This window comes from Pygocentrus nattereri, chromosome 8 (genome assembly GCF_015220715.1).
Source record: "Pygocentrus nattereri isolate fPygNat1 chromosome 8, fPygNat1.pri, whole genome shotgun sequence".
In the NCBI taxonomy this organism is placed as follows: domain Eukaryota; kingdom Metazoa; phylum Chordata; class Actinopteri; order Characiformes; family Serrasalmidae; genus Pygocentrus; species Pygocentrus nattereri.
Genome location: NC_051218.1, coordinates 44,070,065 through 44,084,328, shown reverse-complemented (window position 1 = coordinate 44,084,328; position 14,264 = coordinate 44,070,065). Strand labels below are relative to the sequence as shown.

The 14,264-nt window shown below is 41.4% G+C and overlaps 1 protein-coding gene across 2 annotated transcripts in view; it reads right to left on the bottom strand.

Moving 5' to 3' along the window:
• neurl1b (neuralized E3 ubiquitin protein ligase 1B) overlaps window positions 1-14,264 on the bottom strand; it is a 56,573-nt gene that overhangs the window by 25,470 nt on the left and 16,839 nt on the right. The gene's annotated exons all lie outside the window — the stretch shown is intronic.

Below are 14,264 nucleotides of genomic sequence, written 5' to 3'. Positions count from 1 at the left end.
ACCTCTGATCACTGAGAGGCACAGTGGACTCACCATGAGCTTTTCTTCATAGATCCTCAGAAAACAGGTCAAAGGAGGTCGAGTGATGTCATCAGTTTGACTTTTATTTCAAAATAAGAGTTTACTGTTGCGCAGTAACACCACTGACACGACTCCTGGGGACCACAACTTTCATGACACACTCACCGGCCACTTTATTAGGTGATTTTACCTTGCTAGTAAAAGGTTGGGCCCCCGTTTGCCTTCAGAACTGATTTAATTCTTCATGGCATACTTTCAACAAGGTGCTGGAAACATTCCTCAGAGATTTTGGTCCATATTGACATGATAGATCATGCAGATTTGTCGGCTGCACATCTATGATGCGAATCTCACATTCCACCACATCCCAAAGGTGCTCTATTGGATTGAGATCTGGTGACTGTGGAGGCCATTGGAGTACATTGTCATGTTCAAGAAACCAGTTTGAGATGATATGAGCTTTGTGACCTGGTTATCCTGCTGGAAGTAGGAAGCACTGTGGTCATAAAGGGATGGACATGGTCAGCAACAATACTCAGGTAGGCTGCGGCATTTAAAAAATGCTCAATTGGTACTAAGGGGCCCAAAGTGTGCCAAGAAAATACCCCCCACACAATTACTCCACCACCACCAGCCTGAACCGTTGATACAGCGCAGGATGGATCCATGCTTTCATGTTGTTTACGTCAAATTCTGACCCGACCATCTGAATGTCGCAGCTGAAATCGAGACTCGTCAGACCAGGCAACATTTTTCAGATCTTCTATTGTCCAATTTCGGTGAGCCCGTGCGAATTGTAGTCTCAGTTTCCTGTTCTTAGCTGGCAGGAGTGGCACCCGGTGTGGTCTTCTGCTGCTGTAGCCCATCTTCTTCAGGGTTCGACGTGTTGTGCGTTCAGAGATGGTATTCTGCATTCTTTGGTTGTAACAAGTGGTTATTTGAGTTACTGTTGACTTTCTATCATCTGGAACCAGTCTGCCCGTTCTCCTCTGACCTCTCACATCAACAAGGCATTTTCGTCCACACAACTGACCGCTCACTGGATATTTCCTCTTTTTCGGACCGTTCTCTTTAATGCAATGTAATTATCTATTTGTGTTAACCAGCAATTGGAGAGGTAAACCTAATAAAGTGGCCGGTGAGTGTATATTTTATCATATTTATTTGCCCTTTGTTTTCTTTATGTCATTTAAATCATATATTTCATGGTCATGTAGAGATTATTGTAGTTAAAATTGCAGAAAAACATGTTTTTCTTCAAAATATGGCCTCTGCCTTCACACATGACCACGAGGACGAGCTCCTCCGTGGTGTTTGGAGTTCTATGTGATTGATTTAAAAACCAATATTGCTAAATTGTGGCTCAAGAAGGTGTAATTGTCAATACAACTATATAACGAAGTTGTAACCTAAGCATGTTTCTGAAGTGTAATACATCTGTAAATACTACAGACACAAAAACGGACGTTTCTGTAAAATGACCCATGTGACTTTCTTAGTTTGGGCCATCTTGAGATGTTCTGAGCATCTGGTTGACACAGTGTAGTGGGTAACGCCTTCTACACTGTACAAATAAGACTACCAACACCACCTTTGTTTAAAATGATCAAATCACTCTGAATAAGAGCGTCTGCCAAATGCCTTAAATGTAAATCTGCTCAAGTCACAAAGTGACATGTTCCTCGAGCTGAAATTGCTAACAGAAGTTCATTGTGATAGTCAGATCTAAGGAATGGAGACAAATCCCTTGTTAATCTACCACGTCTTCCCAAAGAAAAGCTCCTAAATCGCCAAGGACAAATCATCATGCACGAGATTACCATTTTAAGTTTTAAAGGCTCTATAAAAGCCTGTTTGGGAATTACACAAGCCCTTATGAGGAAATTCCCTGCATCCCAACCCCGGCCCCCCATCCCTATCCTTCCACAGCCTTGACCGCTGGGATCCTTGCAAGCTGTTTCCTGTCTTCTGAACCGAAACCGTCTCTGAGGAGCTCTGTCCAAATGGGCTGGGTCTGTGATTGCCGGCCACGTGCCAACGTCTGTCCAGTCCGCCGCCAAACCGCCTGGGGGGAGGCTATAGGCTCACATTAAGCCCTGCATGTCACCTAGCATGTGTGCTCGGACGGCAACAAGAGAAATGCCCCTTTTTTCATATTCACACACATGGAATGAAGTCAAGTTGCTTTGAACATGTTCCACTCCAGCTGATGTAATTGGTAGAAATATGACTTGGCTCCACTGGGGGCAAAGCAACGTACTCAACACAGATGGGAATAGGACAGAAATTGGAAGACGAGCAACATATTGTTTAATTTCCAAAGTCTGGCCTAGGAGTAGGTGTCATCAGCATTGCGTGGAAATAACTGGAAAGCACTCTGTTCCTGCCTTCACTGCACTGCGTTACACATTAGACCATCCCTCCTTCAGCAAAGTGCTTTGGATTCCTTGTCTTGATGTAAAATGGGAAAAAGTGAGGATGTATGTGTGGCATGATGGATCACCAGTCCAGCGGCTGCTCCAAAATTCCAAGGCGGAGTTAAAGTAGTTAGCCCTGACGGGTGGTCTTGACAAATCTGCCTTCTGACAGAGCGGTTGAAGGTTGAACGGATTTCGCTTACTGAGAACAATTCTCCTTCTGCAGTCGCAGCAGGAAATAGTAGCACTCTTAGCTCACACAGGAGACATTAGAGCAAAACCGAAATTCCTTGACGTCCTTGTCACAGTTAGAGAAGAAAGGGCGGCAGTGGCCGTGGGGATTTACGCAGGAAGCGTGCATGAGACAGTGAGCGTGGCTGCAATATTGCTTGTGGTGTAAACAAAATATCACAAGAACAACGGCTCTTTGTTTTTGAGTTTAATCATATTTACCCTCAGCGTAACAGGATAAATGAGTCTGATAACTCGAGCCGTCAGCAGAGAACAAAAGGTTTTGAGGCCCGGACTTTGATCGCGACAGCACGTGCATGTCTCCTCATTAGACACACAGTAAAATCATCAGTGTTAAATTAAGTTCTTACGGAGTTAAATGGACTCCCGCCGAGTTTAATTTAATGCCTTTTAATTCCAGAGGCATTACTCCAACACTACTCGTCTGAAGGCCCACAGTAATGGAGAGATAATGCTGGTTCTCCTTGAAAAGAGGCCTGAATTTTAAGCATTTTTCCCAAACATCTCAACAGCATCTGCTCTCCTCTGGTCCAGTTAACATGAAGGAGTCACTCCGATTTCACTGACAGGCCAGACGCTCTGGGCATGGTCAAAAGTGTCAGACAAGAAGAGAATGTGACTCAGCATCAGAGTAAACATGGGGCAGTTCCCTTAGCTATTCCAGGATAAAACGGGTGAAGGGCACATTCAGGGAAGGTCAGTGGTCAAAAAAGTCCTTGTTAATACAGTCCACACGACTGTGAAGACAAATGCTTTTGGCCAACGTGCATTTGGCTAAAGCTCCTATAGAATTGAGCAATTTTGTTTCTAATGAAGCAGTATGCTTTTCTAAGGGATGAAGCTGTCATAATGTGCAAGGAAACTTGGCCTATCATATCGAAATCGTTGCCATGCGGTGGAGTGAGTGGTCCTTGGACTGCAAAGTGTTAGATTTGCAGTCTTCTAATTCTCGTTCGGTTTCCAAGGCGCTGCAGAAATGCTAAGCAGATGGCCGATTGGGAGGATTGCATGTGGTTGTCTGAGCAGCAGGGAGCTTTTGTCCAAACCCCAACTCACAGATCTAATGACAAAGTGAGTCATAAGCACCCTCCAAGAGGACCCGGGGTTTTCATTAAACACATGTGCAAATACCTCAAGTAGAATTTATTCTCTAAATCTAATTAGAAAAAGATCCCTGCAATATGACTTCATTCTGACAGTGTTTTTTTCCCCCTTAGGTGATCTATGGCTTTATAAACAGTACTTGCATGACCTGTTGACTGAGCGAGCAAAGGGAAGGCCATTTGTCATGTTTTCTATTGGACAACACAGAAAACTCTAAAGAAGTTGTCGACTGGAGCATTTGATGTCAGCCAACGTCTGTATGAAATCCAACGACAGCATTTGTGTCTAATCAGAGTTCTTTAAAATGAGAATTATTGCCATGTGCTCTGTGCCTAGCAGGTTTTTCTGATTTCAGGAGAAAGCCAGGGCTTGAGATTGCTAAGTCGGGGTGTTCTGGACAGACATTTTTTTAGTTCAAATAAAGAAAGCTGACCAATAATAATAATAACAATAATAATACGTAGAACCAATTGTACCCATGTGCTGTGAAAGGATCAAATAGTAAATGATTAGAGTAGTTCAGCTCAAAATCTTGCTAGTAGGCACTACAACCAGCCTGTACACTTAAAAAAAAACAGAAATACATAATAAACAGCCCAGCGTTTATTAAAATTCGTTAATGTAAATCAGGGAGTGCTGATGGGAGATAAAAGTTGGTTCACCAAAATAAAGAGAAACATCCATTGGAAGTACAGCCCCATTTCCAAAATGTGCAAAATGGAAATAAAAACAATTTTCAATGATGCGCAAATCATTCAAACCCTATATTTCTTCGAATATATTACAAAGTCAACATATTAAATCTTGAAAATTAGATATTTAATAGTTTTTTGAAAAATATATGCCCATTTTGAATATTATGCTACAAAATATGTTTCGAAAAAAGTTGGGACGGGGGCAACAAAAGGCTGATAAATTTGTGTGATACTAAAAAATACCTAGAGGTTAAATGGCAATAGGTCAGTAATGTGATTGGGTTTAAAAAGAGCATCTCAAAGATGCGGAGTCTTTCAGAAGTAAAGATGAGGAGGAGTTCACCACTCTGTGAATGACTGCACCATCAAATAGTGCAACAATTCAAGAATGTCTTTCAACATAAAAGAGTAAAGAACTTTTGCTTTTCATCGTCTACGGTACATAATATCATTAAAAGACTCAGAGAAACTGGAGAAATCTCTGTCTGTGAGGGACGAGGCCAAAAACCAGTATCTGCTGGCCGTGATCTTTGGGCCCTCAGGCAGCACTGCATTAAAAACAGACATGATTATGTAGTGGAAATCACTGCATGGGCTCAGAAACACTTCTAAAAATGGATCCAGAAATGCTGCCACCTTCTCTGGGCCTGAGCTCATTTAAAATGGACTGAGGGAAAGTGGAAAAGTGTCCAGTGGTGCGACAAATCAACAATTTAAATACTTTTTGGAAATCTTGGACACTGTGGCCCCGGGCTAAAGACCACTCAGATTGTTATCAGTGCACAGTATTCATGATCGTTTAGGGGGGCATTAGTGGATATGGCATGGGTGACATGCACATCTGTGAAGGTGCCATTAATGCAGAATGATATATACAGGCTTTGGCAACATATGCCGCTGTCCAGATGACGTCTTTTTCAGGGAAGGCCTTGTTTATTTCAGCAAGACTATGTCAAACCACATTCTTCATGTATTACAGCAGCATTGCTCTGTATTAAAAGAGTCCAGGTGCTAAACTGACCAGCCTGCAGTCCAGATCTGTCACCCACTGAAAACATTTGCTGCATTATTAAATGAAAAACACAACAATTACCCCGAACTGTTGAGCAGCTAAAATCTTATAACAAACAAGTACAGGAAAATATTTCACTTTCAAAACTACAGCAGTGTCTCCTCAAACATGCCCCCGTGCCAACTTTTTTGGAACGTATTATTGGCGTCAAATTCAAAATGAGCAAATATTTTCCAAAGAACAATAAAATTTCTCAGTTTGAACATTTGATTTGTTGCCTTTGTACTATTTTCAATGAAATATAGGCTTTAAACCATTTGCACAACATTGCATTTGGTTTTTATTCACATTTAGCACAGCGTCCCAACTTTTTTGGAAATGGGGTTGTATATAAAGGCTGTCATATTAGAGAAAAGAATAAGGAGAATAGATCTCTCTGGTGTGGTTACTCTTTTGACGTTAGTGATATGGCTGGTCCTGCCAACATGTCTCAGAACAAGGGGTTTGTGTCTTTAACAGATGTGGACCACTGGCCTCATTTCCCCCAGCTGTGCTATTGTGCTTGCATTCTCTGGCAAGACAAACGGATGCACGGCTACCTTAGTTTAAGGAAATGCATACTATCACGTAAAAAGAGAACAACAAACTCGTTTCTCCTATGTGTGAAAGGTAACACGTATTGAGCAGGACGTAGAACAAGTCATTCATCTTAATGTATTTTAACTGCACTGATAAGTAAAACAACTGTGTTATTGTGTATACTCCCACACATACATATGCAGTACTGTAGCAACGTCAGAGACCTTTTACTTATTTAATTTCCTGTCAAAACAACCATTAAGCACAAGTAATCCATTTTTAGATATAAGAGATTAGATATAAGACAAAAGAGAAAATAAGACATAAGAGAAAAGTCAAAGGAAAATAAGTGAAAAAACAGGAGTTTCCAAAAATGGAGTTCATAAAATGATTAAAAGCTACAGAGAAAATGGGACCCCTAACAAGATCTGGCAGAGACCCAAGACCATCGCATCAGGCACTTAGCTTTCATATTTGAGAAACAGGAGAAAATCAAGCTCCACTCTTGCTTCAGATCTTAATCAATGCACAGATAGTTCTGTCCATCCATCCATTGTGAAAAGACAACTTAAGGCTATGGGTCTGAAAGGATGTGTAGTTGTCTCCTGTGATCTACAGGCTGCAAATGAGCCTAAGGTCACCATACCCAACACAAAGCATCAACTAGAGGGGTATAGCCCCCCCCAGCACTGGACTGCAGTCCATTGGAACTGCATTCTCTGGAGTGATGGAGCTCCATCCAGTACAAGTGGGCTGAGTTGGGGTGGCACTCGTGATCCAGGACTAATCGTCCAACATCACCCGACCTTATTAATGCTTGTGTGGCTAAATGCAATCAAATCCTCACAGCAACGTTCCAACATCTAGTGTGACCTCAGCTTCATATCTCCAAAGAATTAGCAGTGGGCGATAATAAATGCACCCCCAGCCCCCCCCCCAGCCGCCGACCTTTGGAAGCATATGATGCCCTGAACGTAACTAAAGCCCAGCTGTGAGGAGCTGAACATTTCCCTCCTCTGCTATCACTGAAGACAGGCCGGGTCGCCTACAGAGCAGCGCTAGTAGCTGTTAATGAAGTGATGTTTTGTTTTTGCCCATTTCACAGGGCAAGATTTCAATCACTACCCCTTGTAACTCAGTTCCAAGCATTGACACTCGTAAACAAGAGGTTAGAGGTAAAAAGAAGAGGTTAGAGGTAAAAAGAAGAAATGGGATTGCGCCTAAAACTTTGTGGCCATACACTGTATTGAGTTTAATACAATGGCGATATTTGCTCGACTTTCTATGTCTGCAAAATGTATCTAAGAGATTTGTTTGTAGTAGAAAGCAGATGTCTGGTACTGATGTGATGGTCTTTGCGTGAACAAACACAGACAACATGTTCTCGCAGGCCGGGCCTGGTGCCTCAGAAGTATGCGCCCAGAATAGCCACGCAAACCTAGTAATACCTGCAGGGTCATGGCATGCTAACTCCATGTCAGCAAGTAAGCAAAATAATGAGTTGGAGAAAAGGGGATAATAATAAGACTGTCATACCAGCAAAAGTGGTAAAAAAAAAAAAGCTTCAAATATTGACTATATGAATACGAGACGATAAGGTGAGGCTGGATGTGCCCCTTGTTTTCCTGCAAGCACGTCCCCATGTGACTCGAAAAACACTGCACTTTGAAAGTTGAGCCAAGGTGCTTCCAAAGATGTGCAGATATGCCATCATTAAACCATAATGAATGTAAAGTACAGTGTTGCGGTGGGGTGGCGTCGGTGGTAAATATCAACAAAGGAATCTGTGTTTTAATGAAAAAGCTTATTTTAGCCACATCACATCATTAAAAGTTTACAGCACAATTCAGGAAATAGCCCTGAAAAGCATTTTGGGGCAATGTGATCCTGTATCCACAGCTCAACTCTTAAAATGTGACCTGTAAATGTTCCCAAGATATCTGGCATGGGGTGAAAATCCAAAATCCTGTTATGCCAGTGGTTAGGAGCAGGTCTGCCGGATTTCTTTCGGATTTCTTGTGGTAAACCATTTTGCTTCTCCTCTCCATAGCTCCCTGTAACTGAGTCATTATCCCAACCAATGCCATGTTCCCTAAACTACCGGAGTAACTTAGCTGTATTCCACATATACAATAACAGCAGTTTCTGAACGTGTCACACAATACCAAGACAAGGTCCAGAAGGGCAGCGGGACCTTTCGCATCTCGCTGTGCTAATAACAACCTGGAACTTAACACCACTACAACAGTGCAAATTATAACTCAGTTCTGCAAACACCCCCCCCCCCCACCCCCCATAACCCACTCCCACCCTAGAAATCAGTGACACACATAACTTTGGTTGGGTATGGGTTGGAGTCCACAGTAATGCAGCTTTTCTTGTCAGATATGTGAATTTTTACTTTTAAATCATTAAACTTTAATATGCTAACTAGGGATGACACGATACCAATACTGATATTGAAATATTGAGGAGCAGCCAGTACCGATACCGGTCTGATATTTTTTTGCTTAAAAACTGCTAAGATTCAAATTGAGCTATTTTTAATTGAAGCACTTTACTTAAAATGAGCATCTAAAAGTAGGTGATCACAACAGCTACACTTTCATCCAAAGAATGTTTTATGAAAAATGTTCATCACTGTAGGCTGGAAACTGTTGGTAATATTTAATGTCAACAAAAGTTCTTTCTTTTAGTGAAAACTGAAGCGGAACCCCCTTTTTTTTATAGGTACCTGAAATATTGTGAATCCCAACATCGGCAACTTTTTTCAAGGAAAAATAACGCATAGTAAACAATAATAAAACAAAACAATACAAACAAAAATTCCTCATTACGTTATGGGGACAGCAGAGAATCCAAAGGTAAGTTGTGATATATATATATATATAATTAGAAATGAAAACATGCCGAATACAACTTTAATAAATCAAAACAACCGCGGGAAATGACATCATTACACAAAGCATTTTTATTGTTAAAAGTCAATTTGATGGAAAACATTTTACGCATTTTCATTTTATCGCTCTCAATTTGCACATAAAGTCAGCGGAAACTTATCTCATGGAGATTTGGGCTACTTCAGGCTAGATTAGTTACAGTACTGGATCAGACTAATTCCTTTTTTTTTGGTCATTTTTTATCGATATCCAATCCAGTGGACCTCAACCCGATACCGATATCCATTAATACAGATTTGGTGTCTCTGTTGCCATCATGTAAGATTATGAATCCAGCTCATTCACACAACTGTTTAGCTTGTACTGTGGAGAATAAAAGCTCATGCCGCAATTATTATTATTATTATTATTATTATTATTATTATTATGAGAAAAAAAACTGATTGTATTAAATGTATTTCTTTGTACAATGTGACTCACTGCTTCACACAGCAGTGCATAAACCTTCCAAACCTCAATGACACTATTTCAATCTGTTCAATTAAGACCATCTTTAAATCTCCTTGCTGCCCTAACATTTAGGGTTAACTGCTTGAAAGGCAGCAGTTGAGAACGTACATAACACGCTGTGTGAGGTTTCTCGGTGTCATGTGTTCAGTGTTCTACAGAGCATATACAGCCACAAAATAGCAGGAACCTTGGCATCAAAAGAGGTCGAACGCCACAGGGCAATTGGAATAAATGGATTGCTACCTCTATTATTAACTGCTGTCAACCATCTGAAAACACTACATCCTAAACCTAATGTAATGCTTTTTGACGAGGGCAAAGGCTTTTCCCTGTACGGAAAGAAGGTTACTGTACTGCACTGGAAGAGCAGGAGCGTGGCCTTCCTTCTAGCGAGGGCGAAGTGATTACATAACGCACTGACTGATGAAACCTGTCAGTAGATTTAAAGGGCTGTCAGACAGCACGGATGACGTGTGCAGTGAACCGTAGCTCATGAGCCCTGGACACGAAAGTCTTATTTTACGTAACCGTTTATTAATTTCACAACGGCAGCAAACAAGTGATGGTCAATGGGATGGTGCTGAGTTGTCCTGCTTTGCCTTCTTTGATGAAGTTCCTTTTGCTGACCTGTCCATAAGATGGGCAGCTGCTAAGGTCGAAGGTTAGTCAGCTGTGGAACTCAGCCTAAACAACTGCAGCACAGAACCAACCTCTCAGATCAATGACTCCCCTAAACACATAGGCGTGCTTTCCAGTGAGAACAAGGGGGGAACGTCCCCCTTCCGCGTTTAAGTTAGCAAAAGGTTTTGGGAGAAACAGCTCAGACTTCTGTTAATAACTATAATAATAACAGTAAAATTCATACAGCAGTTTTCATACCAATGGCAGCTCAAAGTGCTATACAGACAGGTGATAATGTTTATACACCAATCAGGCAGAACATGATGAGCACCTCCTCGTTTCTACCCTCAACGTCCATCTGATCAGCTCCACTTACTGTATAGCTGCACTCTGTAGTTCTACAGTTACAGACTGTAGTCCATCTGTTTCTCTGATACTCTGTTACCCTGTTCTTCAGTGGTCAGGACCCCCATGGACCCTCACAGAGCAGGTACTATTAGGGTGGTGGGTCATTCTCAGCACTGCAGTAACACTGACGTGGTGGTGTGTTAGTGTGTGTTGTGCTGGTGAGAGTGGATCAGACACAGCAGTGCTGCTGGAGTCCACTCACTGTCCACTCTATTAGACACTCCTACCATGTCAGTCCACCTTGTAGATGTAAAGTCAGAGATGACAGCTCATCTGCTGCTGCACAGTTTGTGTTGGTCATCCTCTAGTCCTTCATCAGTGGTCACAGGACGCTGCCCACAGGACGCTGCCCACAGGATGCTGTTGGCTGGATATTTTTGGTTGGTGGACTATTCTCAGTCCAGCAGTGACACTGAGAAAAAAACTCCAGCAGCACTGCTGTGTCTGATCCACTCAGACCAGCGCAACATACACTAACACATCACCACCACGTCAGTGTTACTGCAGTGCTGAGAATACCATACAAATAGTACCTGGTCTGTGAGGGTCCATGGGGGTCCTGACCACTGAAGAACAGGGTAACAGAGTATCAGAGAAACAGATGGACTACAGTCTGTAACTGTAGAACTACAGAGAGCAGCTATACAGTAAGTGGAGCTGATAAAGTGGACAATGAGGGTAGAAACCAGGAGGTGGTCATGATGTAATGCCTGATCGGTGTACAAAGCAGATTAAATTGAAAAGATGAATACCAAATAAGGCATACAGATCAAACTGAAAGGATAAATAAGTTTTCAAATGTTTCTTAAAAGTGAGCACTGAGAGCTTAACTGGCTAATAAAAGGTGTGAGTTTCACAGTTTAAATGCAGAATAACTGAACGAGTCTCTCCACATGTTCTGTATTTTATAGAGGGTGTTTGTAGAAGGTCAGTATCTGCAGAGCTAAGATCACGTGCTGGAACAGAAACAGACAGACGCTCTGTGATGTAAACGGTGCTTGAAATCTTTTAGAGCCTTAAAAACTCAAGACAAGATCTTCAAAGTCTATCATAAAAGATGCAGACAGCCAGTGCAGCTCTAGCGAAAGAGCCAAGCTTCTGAAAAAACGTCTCATTTTTCTCTGAGTTTTAGTACCAAGTATCAGCATTTCCGTTTTTACATGATTAGTTTATAGAACATTTTATGACATCCAGTGAGAAATATCTGACACACACGTGGTCCAGCTTGTCACCGGGATTTTCTGGAAATGTACAACTGGGTGTCATCAGCACAGCTATGAAAATCCATACATTTACATATTTACATTTACAGCGTTTAGCAGACGCTCTTATCCAGAGCGACTTACAAGAAGTGCTTTGTCAATCTAGAGAAAGTATCTCTGCTAGTTACCAGTAGGTTAGAGAAAAGACAGTCCTGAGCTCAGATACTGCTAGAAACAAAACGTCACTGCAGACACCAAGAGAAAAAGAACCAGAGTTGAACGCAGAACTCTGAGCCATTCAATGCAATGTTTACCATGTTTCCCAGTGACCATGTCCAAACTAATGCTACACCCATTTCCATAGTTATACTACACCCATTTCCATAGTTACAGTACACCCATTTCCATAGTTATACTACACCCATTTCCATAGTTACAGTACACCCATTTCCATAGTTATACTACACCCATTTCCATAGTTATACTACACCCATTTCCATAGTTATACTACACCCATTTCCAGTTATACTACACCCATTTCCATAGTTATACTACACCCATTTCAATAGTTATACTACACCCATTTCCATTGTTATATTACACCCATTTCAATAGATATACTACACCCATTTCCATAGTTATACTACACCCATTTCCATAGTTATACTACACCCATTTCAATAGTTACGCTACACCCATTTCAATGGTTACACTACACCCATTTCCATAGTTACACTACACCCATTTCCGTAGTTGCGCTACACCCATTTCAATGGTTACACTACACCCATTTCCATAGTTACACTACACCCATTTACATAGTTACGCTACGCCCATTTCCATAGTTACACTACACCCATTTCCATAGTTATGCTACACCCATTTCCAAAGTTGTGCTACACCCATTTCCATAGTTACACTACACCCATTTACATAGTTATGCTACACCCATTTCCAAAGTTGTGCTACACCCATTTCCATAGTTACACTACACCCATTTCCATAGTTACGCTACGCCCATTTCCATAGTTACACTACACCCATTTCCATAGTTATGCTATACCCATTTCCACAGTTATGCTACACCCATTTCAATGATTACACTACACCCAATTCCATATTTACACTGCACCCATTTCCATAGTTATGCTACACCCATTTCAATGATTACACTACACCCATTTCCATAGTTACACTGCACCCATTTCCATAGTTATGCTATACTAGAAGTGAAAAGCTCTGAGAAGATGTGCTCCATTACTGCCTGAATGCTATGAAAAGGCAAAAAATCCCATTGTCCCCAGCACCAGCGCTACAGTCTTGCTTACACATGTGTTTTGATTGTGCTCTAAAGCATTAGCGTAGGGTACAGTTGATTCCAGTAATGAAGGCTGAGAATGTTTGAGACATTTAACACGAAATATCGAGACTCACAGTCCGTTTTATTTGGAGGTCAGGAGGTTGCCGGTGGCTTTCCCACCCCTATTGATGTAACGTTACACGGACCTCCACTTTTGCAAACCAATGGAATGTAGCCATGTGCTCTAAACAGGGCTTACACATCGTAAGATTTAATGGGAGCCATATGAATTTGAGATTAATGAGAGGTGAAATCAATCGCTCCGTAATCCACTTGGTGGAGGATTCTGCTCAGAGGCCAAACATCTCATCAGGCTGCAGTCTGTTTTAAAAGGCTGGTCACCCATTTCCATAGTTACACTACATCCATTTCCATACTTATGCTACACCCATTTCCATGGTTACATTATACCTATGTTCATAGCTATGCTACACCCATTTGCATAGTTACGTTACATCCATTTCCATAGTTATGCTACACCCATTTAATTGATTACGCTCCACCCATTTCCATAGTTACAATACACCCATTTCCATAGTTATGCTACACCCGTTTCAATAGTTATGCTACACCCATTTCCAAAGTTGTGCTACACCCATTTCCATAGTTACGCTACTCCCATTTCCATAGTTATGCTACACCTATTTCATTGATTATGCTACACCCATTTCCATAGTTACAATACACCCATTTCCATAGTTATACTACACCCATTTCCATAGTTACAGTACACCCATTTCCATAGTTATACTACACCCATTTCAATAGTTATACTACACCCATTTCCATAGTTATACTACACCCATTTCAATAGTTATACTACACCCATTTCCATTGTTATACTACACCCATTTCAATAGTTATACTACACTCATTTCCATAGTTATACTACACCCATTTCAATAGTTACGCTACACCCATTTCAATGGTTACACTACACCCATTTCCATAGTTACACTACACCCATTTCCATAGTTGCGCTACACCCATTTCAATGGTTACACTACACCCATTTCCATAGTTACACTACACCCATTTACATAGTTACGCTACGCCCATTTCCATAGTTACACTACACCCATTTCCATAGTTATGCTACACCCATTTCCAAAGTTGTGCTACACCCATTTCCATAGTTACACTACACCCATTTACATAGTTATGCTACACCCATTTCCAAAGT